This window comes from Sorex araneus, chromosome 3, assembly GCF_027595985.1.
Source record: "Sorex araneus isolate mSorAra2 chromosome 3, mSorAra2.pri, whole genome shotgun sequence".
NCBI lineage: Eukaryota > Metazoa > Chordata > Mammalia > Eulipotyphla > Soricidae > Sorex > Sorex araneus.
In genome coordinates this window covers 123,053,754-123,071,998 of record NC_073304.1, presented here as the reverse complement: position 1 = coordinate 123,071,998, position 18,245 = coordinate 123,053,754, and the positions used below count along the sequence as shown (strand labels likewise).

General features: G+C 47.3%; 1 protein-coding gene across 3 annotated transcripts in view; it reads right to left on the bottom strand.

Moving 5' to 3' along the window:
• Positions 1 to 11,111, bottom strand: part of PTPRA (protein tyrosine phosphatase receptor type A) — a 140,995-nt gene extending 129,884 nt beyond the window's left edge. For 2 of the 3 annotated variants that reach the window (XM_055133227.1, XM_055133229.1), the window contains exon 1: positions 10,898 to 11,111. The gene's annotated coding sequence lies outside the window, so the exon portion shown is untranslated. The remainder of the gene's footprint in view (positions 1 to 10,897) is intronic. The other variant, XM_055133228.1, reaches the window with a different exon arrangement.
• Positions 11,112 to 18,245: the final 7,134 nt, after the last annotated feature.

Sequence of the window (18,245 nt, the reverse complement as noted above, 5' to 3'; positions counted from 1 at the left end):
AATGAGAAACTTGGCTGTACCCATTTTAGAGACGGTATGACTGATCAGGAGATAGAGGGCCCTGATTCTTCTAAATTAAAGTCCTCCTGAAAGAGGTCTCTGTTTGTTTGTTTGGGGGCCACACCCAGTAGTGCTCCGGGATTACTCCTGGCAGTGCTCCAGTGCTCTGGGTTGCTCAGGGTAGAATCTGGGATGCTGGGGTTCAAACCCGGGTGTGCTACATGCAAGGCAAACACTCTACTTGATGTACTATTGGTCCAGCCCTCCTCTGCAGAGTTTTAATAGTCATTAACAGTCATTGATAATTGCTGTCTGGGTCTCTTACTTCATTGAATCACCTACAAATGGTTTTAGAACTGTATTTGGAGATTTTTTTTTTTTTTGTATTTGGAGATTTTTGTTTGTAAGTTTTCATGCTGTTTTTGTTTTGGGTTTTTGAGCCATACTCAGCAGTACTCAGGAGCTACTCTTTGCTCTGTGCTTAAAGGTTACTGTGGCAGTATCTGAGGGACCACATAAGGCTGGGAATTGAACCTGAGGTTGGCTGCATGTAAGACAAATGCCGTAACTGTGTCTCTCGGCCCTGGTTTCAAGTTTTTAACACATAAAATTATTAGTTATTATAAGTGCAAAAAAATGACAATGAGATGAGTCATTAGGGAAATGTAAGTCAACCATAATAAGATATCCCCTTATGAACTCACTATAATAAAATCAAAAGATACTAAATAGCTATTCCCCAGCAGCACTGGACCCTTGAAGCAATGCTGCCAGGTCAGAGCACTGAAACTTCAGGCCGAAGAGCCAGGTAAGCTAAAAGTGGCCCCAGAGTCCCCTAAACACTGCTTTGGAGACCCTTCCCTCACAACATTCAGCCAAAAAAAGGTAGAGATAGTAATTGACAAATGTTGGTGAGGATGTAACTGAAAACTAGTACCCTTATGAATTCAGCAATGTTTTCTATGCATCTTCCAAGTATTTGCTGACAGAGGACTGCATTTTGGTTTCTTGACATACTTTCCATGTATGACATCAATGTTTTTTTAAATATAAATTTTTTTATTTTACTGAACCATAGTGAGAGCATTACAAAGCCGTTTATGATAGGGTTTCAGTCATACAATGTTCCAATACCCATCCCTCCACCAGTGTAATTTCCCAGCACCCAGGTTCCCAGTTTCCTTCCCACCATCCCAAACTGTCCCCCACCCCAGCCTGCCTCTATGGCAGGTATCTCTCTCTTCTCTCTCTCCTCTTTCATTTTAGGCATTATGGTTTACAATACAGATACTGAAAGGTTACCCTTTCATGTATATCCCTTTACCTACTTTCAACACTCAGGTCTTGTCCAGAGTGATCCTTTTTCCAACTAATGTTGTCATAATGGGCCCTCCTCTATCTTAAACCCTCTACTCCTCCACACCCTTGTGGTAATTCCCAACCACTGACCAGTCCTCCTGGCCCTTTCATATTTTTTTTTAATCCCACAACTGAATACAGTCATTCTATATATGTCCCTCTCCCTCTCACTCATTTCACTCAGCTTGATACTTTTTATATCAATGTTCTAAAAAGAGAACCTCTTCATGGGTCAAGGAGATAACTAACGTGTGTAGAGCACATCTCCCTTATGCAAGAGTGCCAGGTTCAATATCCAAGCACCACTGTGCTCTGAACAGCAACAAAAGAAAGCCTTTTGGGAAGGAGAGGAAACATGAGGAACCTGCCAATAATATGAGCTTTTTTGTCTTTCCTAAGTACAAGAAACTTCAACATATGCTTTCATCATCATCATCATCCCGTTGATCATCGATTTTCTCGAGCGGTCTCAGTAACGTCTCCATTCGTCCTAGCCCTGAGATTTTAGAAGCCTCTCTTTACTCGTCCTCCCCAATGGTGCCACATTGGAGGCTCTTTCAGGTCAGGAGAATGAGACTCATCATTGTTACTGGTTTTGGCATATGAATACGCCACGGGGAGCATGGAAGAACCTGGCAAGCTTCCCGTGGCGTAGTCAACATATACTTTAATCATTAAAATGTTGTATAGCATCTATTTAATAGCACATCAAACATCATGGAGGTGCAGTACATAAAAGAGGGTTTTTTTTTTTATGTTCCAGATGCTTAGTTTTAAAATGCATCAGTGATGGCCTCACATCTAATATCACAATGCTCTACACATTCTTAAACAAGATTCCTATTAATGATAGAATATGTAAGTCTGTCTTTCAAATAGTCTTTGCGATATTTACCAACATAGTAACAGCTAACTTATTTAGCCTGATTTAAAAGCCCACCAACAGGGGGGCTGGAGCAATAGCACAGCGGGTAGGGCGTTTGCCTTGCACGCGGCCGACCCAGGTTTGAATCCCAGCATCCCATATGGTCCCCTGAGCACCACCAGGACTAATTCCTGAGTGCATGAGCCAGGAGTGATCCCTGTGCATCACCGGGTGTGACCCAAAAACAAAACAAACAACAACAAAAAAAGCCCACCAACAGAGAACCAGAGCGATAGAACAGTGGCTAAGGCACTTGCTTTGCAATGCTGTCAAACAGGGTTCCATCCCTGGCATCACATATGGGGCTATGAGGCATAGCTTATTTGCAGGAATCTAAATTTTAAGTCTAAATTTAGGAATCTAAATTTTAAGTCTCTTATCCATTTTAGCAAGTTAAGTTTAATGAAAACTGTATAATACAAATTACTATCCATACTATCCAAATTCTGCCATAAACTGAAAGCAAATGATCAACATGGCTAAGCATGCTCACAGCAGAACTTCTTTCTCTTCTTTCAGGACACCTATGGTTCTGTCATTAACACACTAATGCTGGTTGACCTACAAACCCAAGAGAATGCCAACAATAATCCCTAAATTTACCGTTTGTTTCTAAATATATATTTTTAAGAAGTACAAAGTTTTTAAATTTCAGTGAATTTATAAGGTAACATTTACTTCACTTCGAAAACTAATGCTCTGAACTGCATCCACAATTAACTTTTTTACAACTGCAAATCAAACCAATTCTCTAATTTTCTTCAATGGCTGGCTTACTCTTCAAGCCCCTGTTCTTCCTTGAATGTGAATCTTGTTTATTGCTATAGTTCTTTGCTTATTTCACTTTGGAGAAGCCTGTGTTCTCTCTCAACATGTATTTCTCACTTTCTTTCCCTTCACATCTAAATAAATTTCAATTAAAACTATCTTGCTTCTCTCCTACATGCAAATTCTCTCTCTCTCTCTCTCTCTCTCTCTCTCTCTCTCTCACACACACACACACACACACACACACACACACACACACAAATTCTTCTATGCCTTAATTCACCTTCAGGATAAAGTACAAAATCTTGGGTTGGAGAAATAGTACAGCAGGTAGGGTTCTTGCTTTGCACACAGAATCAATCCCCAGCATCCCATATAGTCACCTGAGCACTGTCAGGATTGATTCCTGAGTGTAGAGTGAGGAGTAACACTTGAGCATTGCTGGGTGTGGCTCAAAACAAAAAGTACAAAATCTTGGTAAGGTACATAGGACCATCAACTTTGCCTGCTTCTAGCCCAATGGTTTTCAACCCCAACCACACATTACAATCATCAAGGAAGTTTATACATATATACAAATCCTCATTCTCAGGTACATCTAAGGGTGGAATATTTGCATGCAGGATATTCTTAGTTTTAGAAAATGCCCCAGGTGAGGGGCTGGAATGAGAGCACAGTGGGTAGGGCGTTAGCCTTGCACGAGGCCTACCCAGGTTCAAATCCCAGCACCCCATATGGTCCCCTGAGCACCACCAGGGGTGATTCCTGAGTGCATGAGCCAGAAGTGACCCCTGTGCACTGCTGGGTGTGACCCAAAAAGAAAAAAAAAAAGAAAATGCCCCAGGTGAACCTAAAGTAGAGTCACCTAATGCCCCAGGTGAGTCTAAAGTGCAGTCACCAATTCACCAGGGTCAGTTTGTCTCTGCTGCTCAGCAAATTCTTAATTAGGCCTTTTACTCCAAATGTGATCTACCCACGTGTAGCATCTGCCTCAAGGGAACTGGTTAGTAATACAGATTCTCAAGTCAGACTCCCCAGACATACTGAATCAAGAGTTGGCATTTTAACAAGATCCTCAAATGGCTTATTCAAGAATATTCAAGTTAGAGATTCACTGAGACACCAAATCCATTCCCAGTTCAGGAGCTTTGTAAAATGTTGTTTTAACTGTTGAACTTCTTTACGCACTTAAAATTATTATCCCCCTCAGATCCATCTATTCTATTATCCCCCTCAGTTCACATCACATTAATATATATTATTTAGGGCCTGAGAGATAGTACAATGGGTAGGAAGCTTGCCTTGCACATGGCCAGTCTAGGTTCAAACCCCTGCAGCCCATATGGTTCTCTGAGCCTTGCCAGCATTGATCCCTGAGCACTGCCAAATGTGCCCCACCACCAAAATGGTTAATATTTGTCTACTGCAACTGTACATTAATGTCAGTAGGAGACTTTGTATCCATGCTACTCTGGGGTGTCTATCCCCAGATTCTGGCATGTCTAGTATCTTAAACTGAACAGCATCCAGTCTTGTATGTCATACCAATATGATGTAATCTTAAATTTTAACAATATTTCTGCACCATCAGTCATGTCTTTCTTCAAAAACAAGTTGGGGCAAGCATGGAAGTGTCTAGGAAGACAGCTCAAAGGAGGTGAATTTAGTCTTTGACATTCTGCAATGGCCACCAAGCACCAATGGGATGTAGCTCTTGTGTCTCCCAGAAAGGTTTCCTGGGAGTCTGAGCTTGTGTGCAGTGAACAGATACAGAAGTAGTACAAGATGACTTGGAGCTAGAAGAAACACACTGTCCTTGGGGGAAGGGGAGGACAGGAGATGAGATCAGGGTCAGCTTGAAGGCGCTCTGCGGAGTGCTGAGAGAGTTTGGTCTTTGCAGTCTCTGGCACGATATGGTCCCCAGCGCACTAGAGGCACTCTCAAGCACAGAGGTGGAAGGGGAGGGAAGGAGGGAAGAAGGGAGGAAATGGGCTTTGGAGAGCCACTAGCAGGGTTGGTTTGTTATTTTTTTTCCAGGTTTTGGGTCATAACAAGCAGTGCTCAGGGTTTCATCACTTCTGGTGGGGCTTGGGGGACCGACCACCTGGGAGCTAAGAACCCAGGTCAGCAGTGCACAAGTCATGCACCTTAACCTCTGTACTATCTTTCTGGCCCCACTGGAAAGTTTTAAGGTAGTCAGGAACTTAGGCTCACTGGACGTTGAAAAATTCCTTTGGGAGCTATGAAGGAGATTTTAGATGTGATATTCATACAGTTTAGAAGTCAGTGGTGAGGCCCTGCAGAGGAGAATCACAGTCTCCCAGGCCAACAAGATCCTGCTCAGTTTCAGGAAGACAGTAAACACAATTAAGAAAATTCCAGTTGTACAAAAGGGTTCATAGAGAAAAATAAGTCTGTCCTAGCCTGATCTCCTCCCCAGAGATGACTGAAGTTTTTAGTTTCTGCGGCCTTACAGACACTGTTCCTTTGTAATGTGTCTACCTATCCATACACACAAGCCGCACCTTGCTTTTTTTTTTTTAACTTAATGCATTTAGGAAGTCATTCCATATAAGTACATAAAGAGCCATTCATTTTTTTAAACAGACATCTTTTACTTATTGTATGACTGCATTCTAATTTGTAGCATATCCTCTGGTCAAACAACACTTAAGTTGTTTACAGGTTTTTTTCAATTACAGAGTTATTAATATATTCTGGTAGATACTTTGTTGTATTTATGTATAAAACTATCTGAACAATGAGTAGAAGTGAACTAGATCAAAGAATATGCCCATTTAACTTTGAGATATGTAACCAAGTAACCATAGCTTCAAGGAGGCTATGTACTAACTCATCCTCTCCCCTGAAAATGGGAATACGACTTGGATGTTCATCAGAGTATGCACAGGATCATCACCTGGAATGCTTATCACAAGCCTACCTTTTCCTCACTTAACCACTACCTCCCATTTAATCCCAGTCTATTCCTCCTGGTTTGCCGAGGGAGACACTGAGGCCCAGAGGGATAGAGAGACTTGTGTAAGACAGTCACTGTGGGTGGAGGTTGTTTTTTAAAACAGCTCTGGTATTTGTATTTGCTCAGCACCTTTCATTGGAAGGGCCTGGAGTCAATTTGTAAACATTGTGGCATTATTTTTCTCTACTTTCATGTGGAAAAAATGAGATGCAGGTGAAATTTGAGTTATAAGGAGGAAGCTGGTCAAATATAGAATCTTGCCTTTTTATTTCTACTGCAGTAACTAATAAATGTTTCTAAATGCCAAGGCTGACTTTTTTAAAATTGAGTGTAAGTACAACAAAAATAGCAATAATGTATCACTTAATGAAACTGAGCAGCTTACCTATAAATAACCAACATTGAAATTTGTTTTAATGTAGGCTTTATAGAAAATAATCTTTTACACAGAGAACTGTTATTTCTTCAACTCTAAAATCAGTGGATCCCAGGGGCCAGAGAGAGGGTTCAACAAGCTAGAGTGCATGTTTTACACGCAGGAAGTCCGAGTTCCATTCCTGGACCACAGTACTCAATATTCCTGAATATTGCCAGGACCACTCTCTGAGCACAGAGCTGGGAGTAACCCCTGAGCTCTGCTGGGTGTGGCTCCAAAATTAGAAAAAAAAATTATTTGGCCTATAGCTCTCTTTCCAGAGGGGGATGTGGGGGAGGGATTACTCCATGCGCCTCTGGAAATCTACAATCTACCTTCTTTAAGGAACCGAACAGGCTCAACCCATGCCCCTCAATTATTCCAGTGCCCCGTCCCTGAAAGTTGGTTACCAACTTTGGGAAACTTATGCTCTAAATTCACATCCACTTGTGAGTGTATACAGGCATAAATCTTGCTTTTTAAAATTAAAAAAGCTGGGCCAAAGCCATAGTACAGCATGGAGGGCACTGGTCTTGCATGCTGCCAACCAGGTTCCATCCCCAGTACCACATATGGCTCCCTGGGAACAGAGCCAGCAGCGATCCCTGAGCACCACTGAGTGTGGCTCCAAGGCTTTCACCACCAAAAATTAAAAAGAAAAAAACAAACAAAAAAAAAACCTTATAAAGTTAATAGGAGTCATGCTCAACAGAGCTCAACAGGGGTACACTTGGCTGTGTTCAAGAAGGCATGCAATACTGGGACTGGACTCAGGGTCTTACACATACATGATGATGCTCCATTGGGGAAGTGCAGTGCTGTCCTGGGCCCAGTGGTGCCTGAGTCCACCGTGGCCACCCCAACAGTGCTTGGGCATGCCATGTATTGCTGGCAATTCAACTTAGGCCTAGTATATGCAAAGAATGCATTCTAGTCCCTTCTCTCCCAAAACAGTGTTTTTGGCCTACCTGGTAGTATTCCAGGTAGTATGCATGCATATTTGCTCTGAAGATTTGGTACTTGGGCTGGATAATGTGGTATTATTTGGGACCAGTGGTGTTCAGGCCAGAAGGGGGCATCTCTGGAGGACACCAGGGATATACCCAGCATTGCTTAAGTATTCAAGAAGTGCAGGCAACAAACTCTGGGGTCATGCAACCAAGGCTTGCACTGTCTTTCTGAGCTATATCCCTGTTTTAGACTTTTTATAGGGGCCACCCCGAGTTGATGATGCAGGAGACCATCAAGGTCACACTTGAGAGTAAGTGCTAGGGATTGAACTTAAGGACACTTAATCTAGCTCCCTAACACCAAGGCAAAGACTTTATGGCTGTAATCAGTAAAATGAAGAATTGGATTGTTTTTGGAGTTTGTTACTGGGACACACTCAAGGTGCCACAGCTTGAACCCAGAATGGCCATATGCAAGGTAAAGACCTCATCTGCTGCATTACCTTTCCAGCCCCAAAGATATGACTTTTTTAAAAGAGTACGAACCATATTGTACCTATTTATCTTTATTATTTAAAAATCACAGGATAATATTTTGTGTAGTGATAAACCATCGCTTATGCAATTTGTAATTTTTTTTCTTCTTTGAGAAGGGGGATGTAGGCAACAGCCAGCATAGCTCAGGTGCCACTTCCCATACTATTCAAGGGACAACAAGGTACCAGGAATTGAACCTGAGACTCCCACATACAAAGTATGCACTCCCACCCTTTGAATTATCTCCTCAGTCTATTTTTATGCTATTATAAATAGTATTTCTGTGTATCCTTGTTCAAATACTTTGTGATTATTTTCTTGGATTTTTTCCCCTAAAGTGGACTCACTGAGTCAGGGTATAGCTGCAATGCCAAACTACTATCTAGACAGGTCGAATTAGTTTATAACACTATCAACAATTTATATGGCTCTATTTCCTTTAACAATGGGCTGGAGCAATAGCAATGCGGTAGGGCGTTTGCCTTACACGTGGCCAACCTGAGTTCAATTCCTCCGCCCCTCTTGGAGAGTCCGGCAAGCTACCGAGAGTATCTCGCCCTTGGCAGAGTCTGGCATGCTACCCGTGGTGTATTTGCTATGCCAAAAACAGTAACAACAAGTCTCAAAAAGGAGATGTTACTGGTGCCCGCTTGAGAAAAATCGATGAGCAATGGGATGACAATGACAGTGACATTTCCTTAACAATATGGCCAATGCTATTATAAATAAAAGCTAATAATTGATTAACTTAATATAAATTTAATTTCTATTCTGGGAAAAAAGCAGTTCATTCAAATTTAAAATATGTACAGTGCTACAATATCAATCATAACTAATAATTACGTAAAGTCAACTTGGGGTTTTTTTTTAGGGGGCAGGGGGTTGAGGGCTCCCCAGCTGGGCTTGTGAAACCCAAGAACCATACTTGGAGATAAAGCATTTCAGCCCAAGATTTTGACTATGACTAGGGAGATGCTCTGAAACAAACTGCAAAAAAGAGGCAGGATGGCAGTGATAGCCCAGGGTCTGAGTGCATGATGGAGACCCAGGTTCAATTTCTGGCTTCACATATAGGGCCCCAAGTACCTCAGGGAACAACCTCCAAGAACTGAACCAAAAGTAGACACTGAGTATCACCAGCTATGCCCCCCAACACAAACACAGACAGCCAAGATTTTAATCTTTACAATACCCTCATCTGTCCACTGTATTGCTTGCTTCCCCCTCCAGGAAAGAATAAGCCCTTATGTAACCACTGAAAATATTAAACAAAATAATTCATAGGAAACTTTATCACAAAGCCTGTTGCAAAGCAAACAAAAATAGCCATTATTACTTTCATGACACCTGTGATGTGAAGAATCTGCACCTACTGGCTTTCATTAGACTGTGAGCTACTCAGAAGTAAAAAATGTGGGGCCAGAAAGATAGTACAGAGGTTAAGGCACTTGCCTTGCACATGGCTGACTCTGGTTCGATGTCCAGCACCACATATGGGCCGCCGATCACCACCCAAAGTGATCCCTAAGCAAAGAACCCAGAGTAAGCCCTGAGCACCTCTGCATGTGGTCAAAAAAAAAAAATTTTTTTTTTAACATGAAGAATGTGACTTTCTCACTTTTTGTTTCATAGTCCAAGCAGTTCATCTAGCAAATGGAAAGCACATGAATGTATCGAACTCAGACGATTGACTTTTCTGGTTCTAAACTTCACCTGGATGGCAAATAAGAGGCTAAAAGGCACACAATCATACAGTCACATGTATCCCAGCATGTCTAGGCCTGCACACATCAGCCAGGCCAATTTTGGAGGCAAAGCTGCAAAAAGACCGTGAGACTCTGGGCTAATGGGAGTGGACTGGAGGCCGGCGGGACCAACATTTCGGTTTCTGCCTGCTGACAGCTTAAGGCAGTTGGATGGGAGGGGCAACAGCGAAACCAGGAATCAGAGACACTCTAAGTCTTTCCAGGCAGGCCTCCACGAAACTCTGAAAAGATCCAGAAGAATGGTGGTACCTGGAAGTAAACAGGGCCAAGATTTGGGGAGTTTGGAGGCAACCAACAGGCAGAGCCAAGCCGGCACGGGATATGGGGAGATGAGCAGGACTCGCTTCCAAGACAGAGAACGAGCGGGGCAGGGAAAGGTGAAGAGGAACGCGGATCCCTGCGAGCAAAGACACGAAAACATGCGGACCGGCTGCGCGCAGGGACGGAGGGGAAAGGGCGAGGAGGGCGCTGAGGAGTGGGAGCGAAGGCGGCAGGAGGTCGCCGAGAGTCGAGCGGGCAAGAGAGGCTCGGCACGGCGGGCTTCCTTCCTCCCGGGGAGCAGGGGCGCGAGGGCACGTCCAAGTCAACAGATGACAGCATCGGCTCCGTGTTTCTGAAAGGAGTGGCCAGGCGGGAGGATGCTCACCCATCTGCCACGGCCGCTCCTTTCCTCACGCCAGGGGGCCCGAGAAGCGCGGCCCCCACCCCCAGAGGGGCCTCCTGCCCCCCCAGCCCCGCGCTGGGCTCCAGCAGGCCTCTCCCCTGGCCCGCCGAGAAACCCCCCGCCCCCCGCCCCACCCAGGGCCGGAGCCCGCGGAGACCCAGGTTCGATCCTCGGCCTCCCATCGGGTCCCCCGACCCCGCGGGGGGGGGGACTGCTGAACGCCGCCCGGTGGGGCCCCCCAAAACAAACAGATACATACAAACATACACACAAACATACATAAAACCACCCCCAACCCCCGGGACTCGGTTCTCCCTTGATTTTTTTTTTTTTAAAAAAGCTTCGGGAAATAAGATGAGGAAGGACTTCCCGGCCCCCTCCCCTCCCCCTCCCTCTCGGCGGCACCCAGAAAGGGCCCAGGGAGCGCCCCTCCGCGGGGCTCCGCGCCGGGAAGCCCGGCCCGGGGGGGGCGGGGGGCGGCGGCCGGCGCGAGGCCCCCCCCGCCCGAGCCCCGCGCGGCCGCCCGCACTCACCGAGCCCGGCGCTGGGCGGGGACGGCGGCTCGGCCCGCCACACGCCCTCAGGGCCGCCGCCCGGCCCGCGGCTCCGAGCCCCGCGGCGGCGGCGGCGGCCTCGCCTCCATGGCGGGCGGAAGGCGCGGAGGGGGCGACGGGGGCGCGCGCCCGGCGGCGGCGGCTGCGGCAGCGGCGGCGGTCCGGGGTCCGAGCTCGAAGGCGCGCGCGTTTCTGTCAGCGCCGCACTCGCCGCAGCCTCGCTCCTGACCGGGCCTGGGCTGTAAGGCCCCTCCTCATTGGCTGTTCAGAGACGGGCGCCGGTTGGCCCCGCCGCGGAGGGGGCGGTTCCCGGCCCGCACGGGCCCCGCCCCTGCGCGGGTCTCCGGCTTGCCCGAGCTTTTTGCCCACCGCCGCGCCTGGGGCCCTCGGCTTCTCTCCGCGGCCACGCGTGCACCTGAGACTTCCACAGTCTCCTGAACCTGGGCTTCCTTCCCAACTTACAGATGCAGAAACTGAGGTCGAAGACTAGCTTAGCCCCTAGGGTCTAGCGACCAGAAGGGCCTTGAACTCGAAAACTAGCTTTCTAAATTCCCTCCGAGCCAGCCCTCTCTCCAAAGGCTGGGGGTGTAGCTCCATGGTAGAGCCCATGTGACGCAGGCATACAGCCCTGAGTTCCCTCCGTGGGTGGAACCATCGGAGAATAACGACAAACAAAATTTTGGTTTTTTGCTCACTGCTGCCAGGTTCTTAAAAGGACGAAGAAACTCGGGAGGGGGAGAGAGAAACCTGCCAAGCCCCTAGCACGGGCCTGGCACCGCGGGTGCCATCTTTCGTCAAGTCGGCCCACACCGTCCCCACCCGAGCCCCAGGGAAATCTCCCCCACTTTTACCAGATGGCCTGGTAAAATTGGCTAGAATCCTGGACACGTGGCGCTCTGATGGGGTGCCCTGAACAATGGGTCTCTGCGGCTCTGGGAGCAGTGGGATGTGTTCTGTGCATCCTTGGGTAAGGGTCTGTGACTGGTGCACTTCCTAGCACAAGTGGGGACGTGTCAGCCCAGAAGGTGCCCACATCAGCTGTCACCACCTCCACCGAGTTGATCTCCCCACCACTTCCAGTCCCGAACATTCCCTGTAGTGGGGTGCTCACTTAGGACGGCCTGGACATCTCTGCCCTCCAGTCCCTGTGCAGAGAGCACAGTCTGGGAGGAGGAAGACGGGGTGTGCTGGACCTTCGCGAGTCCAGCCCCTTCCCAGCAGGAAAGCCCCTCCCTGAGTGGGAGTTGTATCTCTCTCCCCCACTCTGCAGGCCCGGAAGTGTCCTGAACCGGCCTAACCCAAGGTGTCTTGGCCTGATAAGCACTCCAGCGCAGAGGCCACTTGCCCAGTCTCCTCTCAAAGCCCCCGGGGGGGCAGCCAGAGAGGGCTTCCTCACACCCGCTCTTCACGGTTCCCAGGAACTCCAAATTCACTCTATTCACAGGTGGCTCGGAAAGGTGAAAAGTGCTGGGCTGCACACACCCTCAGCTCACTGTGCAGGCTGAGTTGACCCCCTCTCTCCACTTTCTCTTAGAAATCGGGGACCCAAATTGCAATTTAAAAAAAGCTTGAGTCTTCGGACTCATCACCAAAAAAAAAAATAAATTAAAAAATGTGGGGGCTGGGGAGATGATTCAAAGGACTGGATCACAGGCTTGGGATTTGATTTCCAGCACCACATGGTGCTCTTAGCATCTCCCTGAGTAACTCCTGAGCACAGCGGGGTGTGACCCCAAAATAGGTAGGAAGCAGGAAAAACCTAAACTCAAAAAATTTTTAGAAACCCTGAAAAGGGATGGAGATATACTAAGAACAGGAGTTAAAACTCATGAGCCAAAGAGATGGTACAGTAGGTAGGGCATTTGCCTTGCACACAGCCGATCTGGGTTTGATTCCCAACACTCCATATGGTCCCCTGAGCCCTGCCAGGAGTGATCCCTGAGCACAGAGTCAGGAGTAGCCCCTGAGCACCAATGGGTGTGGCCCAAAGCCCCTGCCCCCAAAAGAAAAAGAACTTCTAAAAATAATGATTACTATCACTCTTATTTTTATTTTGCTTTTTGGGTCACACCTGGTGATGCACAGGGTATACTCCTGGCTCTGCACTCAGGAATTACTCCTGGCGGTGCTCAGGGGACCATATGGGATGCTGGGAATCGAACCCGGGTTGGCCGCGTGCAAGGCAAACGCCCTATCCGCTGTGCTATTGCTCCAGCTCCTATCACTCTTATTTTTAGAGTGTGGGGGTACCTAGGGTAGCCACATGCTGGCACCAAAACCCACCAATTTTGTTTTACTTATCTACATGTCTTATTAGATTTTGGTATTCCATTTATTTTAGTCTTATATTACAACAAAGGGATATCTATTTATACATATAATTGATGCACTTATATATTCTAGCATACATAAAAATAGCTATTAAAAAGTGCACATTCTGGGGCTGGAGTGATAGCATGGTGGGTAGGGCGTTTGCCTTGCACACAGCCGACCCGGGTTCGATTCCCAGCATCCCATATGGTCCCCTGAGCACCGCCAGGAGTAATTCCTGAGTGCAGAGACAGGAGTAACCCCTGAGCATCACCGGGTGTGGCCCTAAAACAAACAACAAAAAGTGCTCATCCTGACAGATACAACCTACACACACACACACACACACACACACACACATACTGAAAAGGAGGAGAAAACGCCTCTGCTGGGTGTGGTAGGCAGAGCCCTGGGTTTCGGATCCTGCCATTGGCTGGGTGACTGGATTCTCAGTGACTCTTCCTGGACCCTCCCATACAACTTGGCCAGTAACCCACACGCTGTTCCTTCTCTTTCCTGAAACACCTGTGCTGTGGCCAGGGAACTGTGTGCCGGCGTGTAGATCCAGATCGTCACACCAAGGAGAGGCCGGGTCATTAGACATTCCACTCTGGGAAGGAGAGAGCAGTGTCGCAACCCCAGCGGCAAGGTCTAGAGCAACAGCCCATTCTCAGCTGCCCACTGGTGAAAACCTGTCCAACCTCCCATTCTACTTCATGCAAAGGGTGTATCTGTCCACAGCCTCGGCCCGTGGTCACAGATGCCTGTAGTTAGGCATTTGTCAGCCACCTCACAAGCGCCTAAGAATTGCAGAGTTCATGCGAAAAGGGCTCCTATTTCTTTAGACAAATCACTTCCCCTCTCCAGCCTCCTTTCCCCATGCAGCAAATGGAACAATGAGTCATTCACTCAACAAATGCTTATTGAGTACAGACCAAATGCTGGGCACGGCAGGGAGTAAGACGGAAAAGGTCTCTGCTCTCAGGAACTTACGTTCTGGACCAGGAGACAGACAATAAACAACGCGTACAAGAAAATTTCCCAAATGCTGTAATGAAAATAAAGCCAGCAGTGAGATAGACTGTTGAAGTAACTGACTGAGGGTCACAGGTCTTTTCAGGCCACTGCTCCACTCCTCAGGGCACTGGCCAGAGTTCTGTACCCAAGAGACCGCAGTGTCTTTACACCGAGAGAGGGACTGGAGAGATAGGACAGTGAGTACGATGCTTGGCTTGCACACATTGAACCCTGGCTCAAGTGATCCTTGAGCCGAGAGCCAGGATAAGCCCTGAGCCCCACCGGAGATGGCCCCCAAACCAAAACAAACTGAGAAGGTGACTGTAGATGCTGTGCCCCCAAATCTTCTCCCTGGGCCACCCTGGATGGCCTGAACTGACGAAGAGATGGTTTCAAATCCCCTGTCCCCAGTCCCACAGTCCTGGGCCTGGATTTAATTCTAGCCCCAACTTTGGCAGGCCTCACAGAAGATGGAAGATCCAGGCCTGCTGGGAAAATCATTTAAGGTAAAAGGCACTGTACACTAATATTAAGCAAACCTGTACACTGTACACTAATATTAAGGAATTTGGGGGGAAAAATTCTAGTTTATAAAATGCTATCTATCTATTGTGCATGTTAAAACTCAGCAAATATAGATGGATTTTGCATAAAAGAAAAAAATGAAAAAAATTTTAGTTAATAAAATGCATTTTTGGGGTTAAAGCGATAATACAGTGGGTAAGGCATTTGCCTTGTGCATGGCTGACCTGGGACCCATCCATAGCATTCCATATGGTGCCCTGAGCACTGCCAGGAGTGATCCCTGAGTGCAGAGGCAGGAGTAAGCCCTGAAAACTGCCAGGTATGGTCCCAAAACCAAAAAAGTGAAATAAAATGGATTCTGATGTATTTAGAGGGAGCTGTACAAATACATATTATTATTTGGTTTGGGGGGGTCACACCAGCTTACTCCTGGCTCTGCACTCAGGGATCACTCCTGGCAGGATTCAGGGGATCATATGAGGTTCTGGGAATAGAACCTGGTTCACCATGTGCAAGGCAACTGCTGTACCTGCTGTACCTCTCTCCAGCCCCCAGCAGACATCTTACTATAAAATGTTATGGACTCTGGGTAGGTATTAAAAGTTTTTATTTTGGGGAAGGACGAATAGGAGAGTGAGTAGGGTGTTTGTCTTGCCTCTGTGGTCCCCTGAGCACCTCCAAGAGTGATCCCTGAGTTCAGAGCCAGGAGTAAGCCATGAGCACCACCACGAGTGGCCCAAAGATGTTTTTATTTATTTATTTTTTTGTCAGGGGAGCTTTAGGAGCCACACCCAACTGTGTTCAGAGATGCCCGGCGCCACATACAGTGCCAGTATTGAATCTTGGTTGGCTGTATGCAAGGCTTTAACCCCAGACCGCCCAAAATAATAAGTAAAACCTATTTCTCTGGCTAGGGCTATAGATAGCTCAGTAATACTTGCAAGATGAGTACTGTCACTCTGGCTGAAAACTTGGTTATTTATTTTGCTTTTGTTTGGGGGGTTCCAGCTGGCAGTGCTCAGAGGTTACTTAGGAAAGCATGCAGTGCTGAGGAGCAACCCCGGGTCTCCTGAATGCAAAAGCATGTGATTAGCCTGTGAAGCTGTCTCTCCTGTCCTTTGTGTTCTAAAGTTTTAATGATGAGATGTTGAAGGGGAAATCAGTGTTTAACCAAACTATACACAAAGCTGTCTTCAACTTTCAAACAACTCTCACGAACAATTCTAGCGCTTCCTAACACTCATAAATACAAATACCTCTTAATAACTTGTAACACTGTTTATAAATAGCATCACTGTTATTTCTCACTTCTAAAACCTCACGTGGAGGCCAGAGCAACAGGACCACAGGTCTAGTACGTGTCTTGCACACACCAACCCTGGTTCAATCCCCTGCACCCAACATGTTCCACCAGACCCACCCGGAGTGATCACCGAGTGCAGAGCCAGGAGTAAGCCCTGAGCACTGCTGGGTGTGGCCCCAAACCAGAGTAATTAATAAGACCTCATGTACATGCAGTGCTTAATGTTTGCATGTAATGTGAGTGAATATGTTGTATGTTACCCTGTGAATATTTTTTTTCCTTTTTGGGTCACACCCAGCGATGCACAGGGGTTAACTCCTGGCTCTGCACTCAGGAATAACTCCTGGCAGTGCTCGGGGGACCATGTGGGACGCTGGGAATCGAACCCGGGTCGGCAGCATGCAAGGCAAATGCCCTACCTGCTGTGCTATCACTCCAGCCCCACCCTGGAGATATTTTTTCTTTCTTTCTTTCTTTTTTTTTTTTTTTTGCTTTTTTTGGGTCATACCCAGCAATGCACAGAGGTTACTCCTGGCTCTGCACTCAGGAATCACCCCTGGCATTGCTCAGGGAACCATATGGGATGCTGGGAATCGAACCCGGGTCGGCCGCATGCAAGGCAAATGCCCTACCTGCTGTGCTATTGCTCCAGCCCCATCCTGGGGATATTTTTAATTGTGTATGTTCTAGATATGCCCTCAGTATTCTACTTTTTCACTGATAAGTAGAAAAGCTTGAGAAAACTATATATATGTATATTTGGTTTGGGGGCCACACCTGGCTCAACGTTTACTCTTGGCAGGGCTTAGGGAACCAAGTGGGATGTCAGAGATAGAACCCAGGTCAGTTGCATGAAAGGCAATCCCTTACCAATTGTACTCTCTGGTCCTCAAACTTTTATTTTTTGGTCACACCTGGTGGCACTCGCAGCTTCTTCTTGGCTCTGAGCTCAGAGATCGCTCCCGTCACTGCTTAGGGGACCATACGTGGTGCCAGGAATCAAACCTGGATCAGTCACGTGCAAGGCAACTGCCCTACCTGAGTTACTATTGAGAAAACAAATTTTATAGGTGCTCTAGGTGTTATTGTGAGCCTAAGACCCCTACTGGCAATGCTCAGGAGTCACACTCTGCCAGGGATCAAACACAGGGCCTCAAACACACCAAGTGAGACCAGGCAGGCAAAGCGTCAGGGGCTTTAGAGCGAACTCAAGGAGCTCCATTTTTGCTCCCCTTGTCAAGAGGGAACCCGGCCCACAAAGAGGGGCATGCTGCCAGTCAAACACACTAGGCCTGTGCTTCACCACATCTATCGCCCTGGCCAGATAAATTGTTTTTATTATTTTAGGAGGTCTGGGGGCTACACCGTAGCAGTGCTGAGAGGACTAAACCAGGGACAGCTCCATGCAAGCCAGGTGCCTGAAGCCCTGCACTATCTCTCCAGCCTCTAAGAAACAAACATTTTTTTTGTTCTGGGTTTTTTGTTTGTTTGTTTATGAGTAATGCCTGGCTCTGCATTCGGGTATCACTTATGGCACTGCTCAAGGAACCATATGGGTTGCCGGGGATGGAACTCAGATCAGCTGTGTGCAAGGCAAATGCTTACCCGCTGTATTATCTCTCCAGCCCCCTCAAAAACATTTTAAAAAGAAATCAAAAGCTACCAGGACAATGAGTAATTGTGAGGCCACGACTGGGAACTCTTTTCCTTTCTCTGGGGGTGCCTGCTTCTGGAAGAGAAGGCTGATGGGCTGGGAAGACAGGTCCATTCCCAGCACCTGGCTCCTCCCCTGTGAGTAGATCTCCCTCTCAGAAGGGCTGGGCGCTCCAGGTGCCTCCAGAGACTGGCAGGTATGTGCCAGTATTACTCCCTAAGACAGTGAGAAGGGCAGCTCCCCCCTGCTTCCTGGAGATGCTGAACCAAGAGAGCCAGCGGCAGGGCTACAGCCCCACAGGTGTTGGGTAACAGCCCAGTGGAGGTTCCTGTCAACGGTGTCCACCTGTGAGTTAACAAGCCTGCAGGGGCCAGAGCAATAGTAGAGTAGATAGGGCACTGGCCTGGCACACGGCTGACCCTGGTTCAGTCCCTGGCACTGCTTATGGTCCTGAGTCCATTCAAAGTGATCCCTACGCACAGAGCCAGGAGTAAGCCCTGAACACAGGCAGATATGGC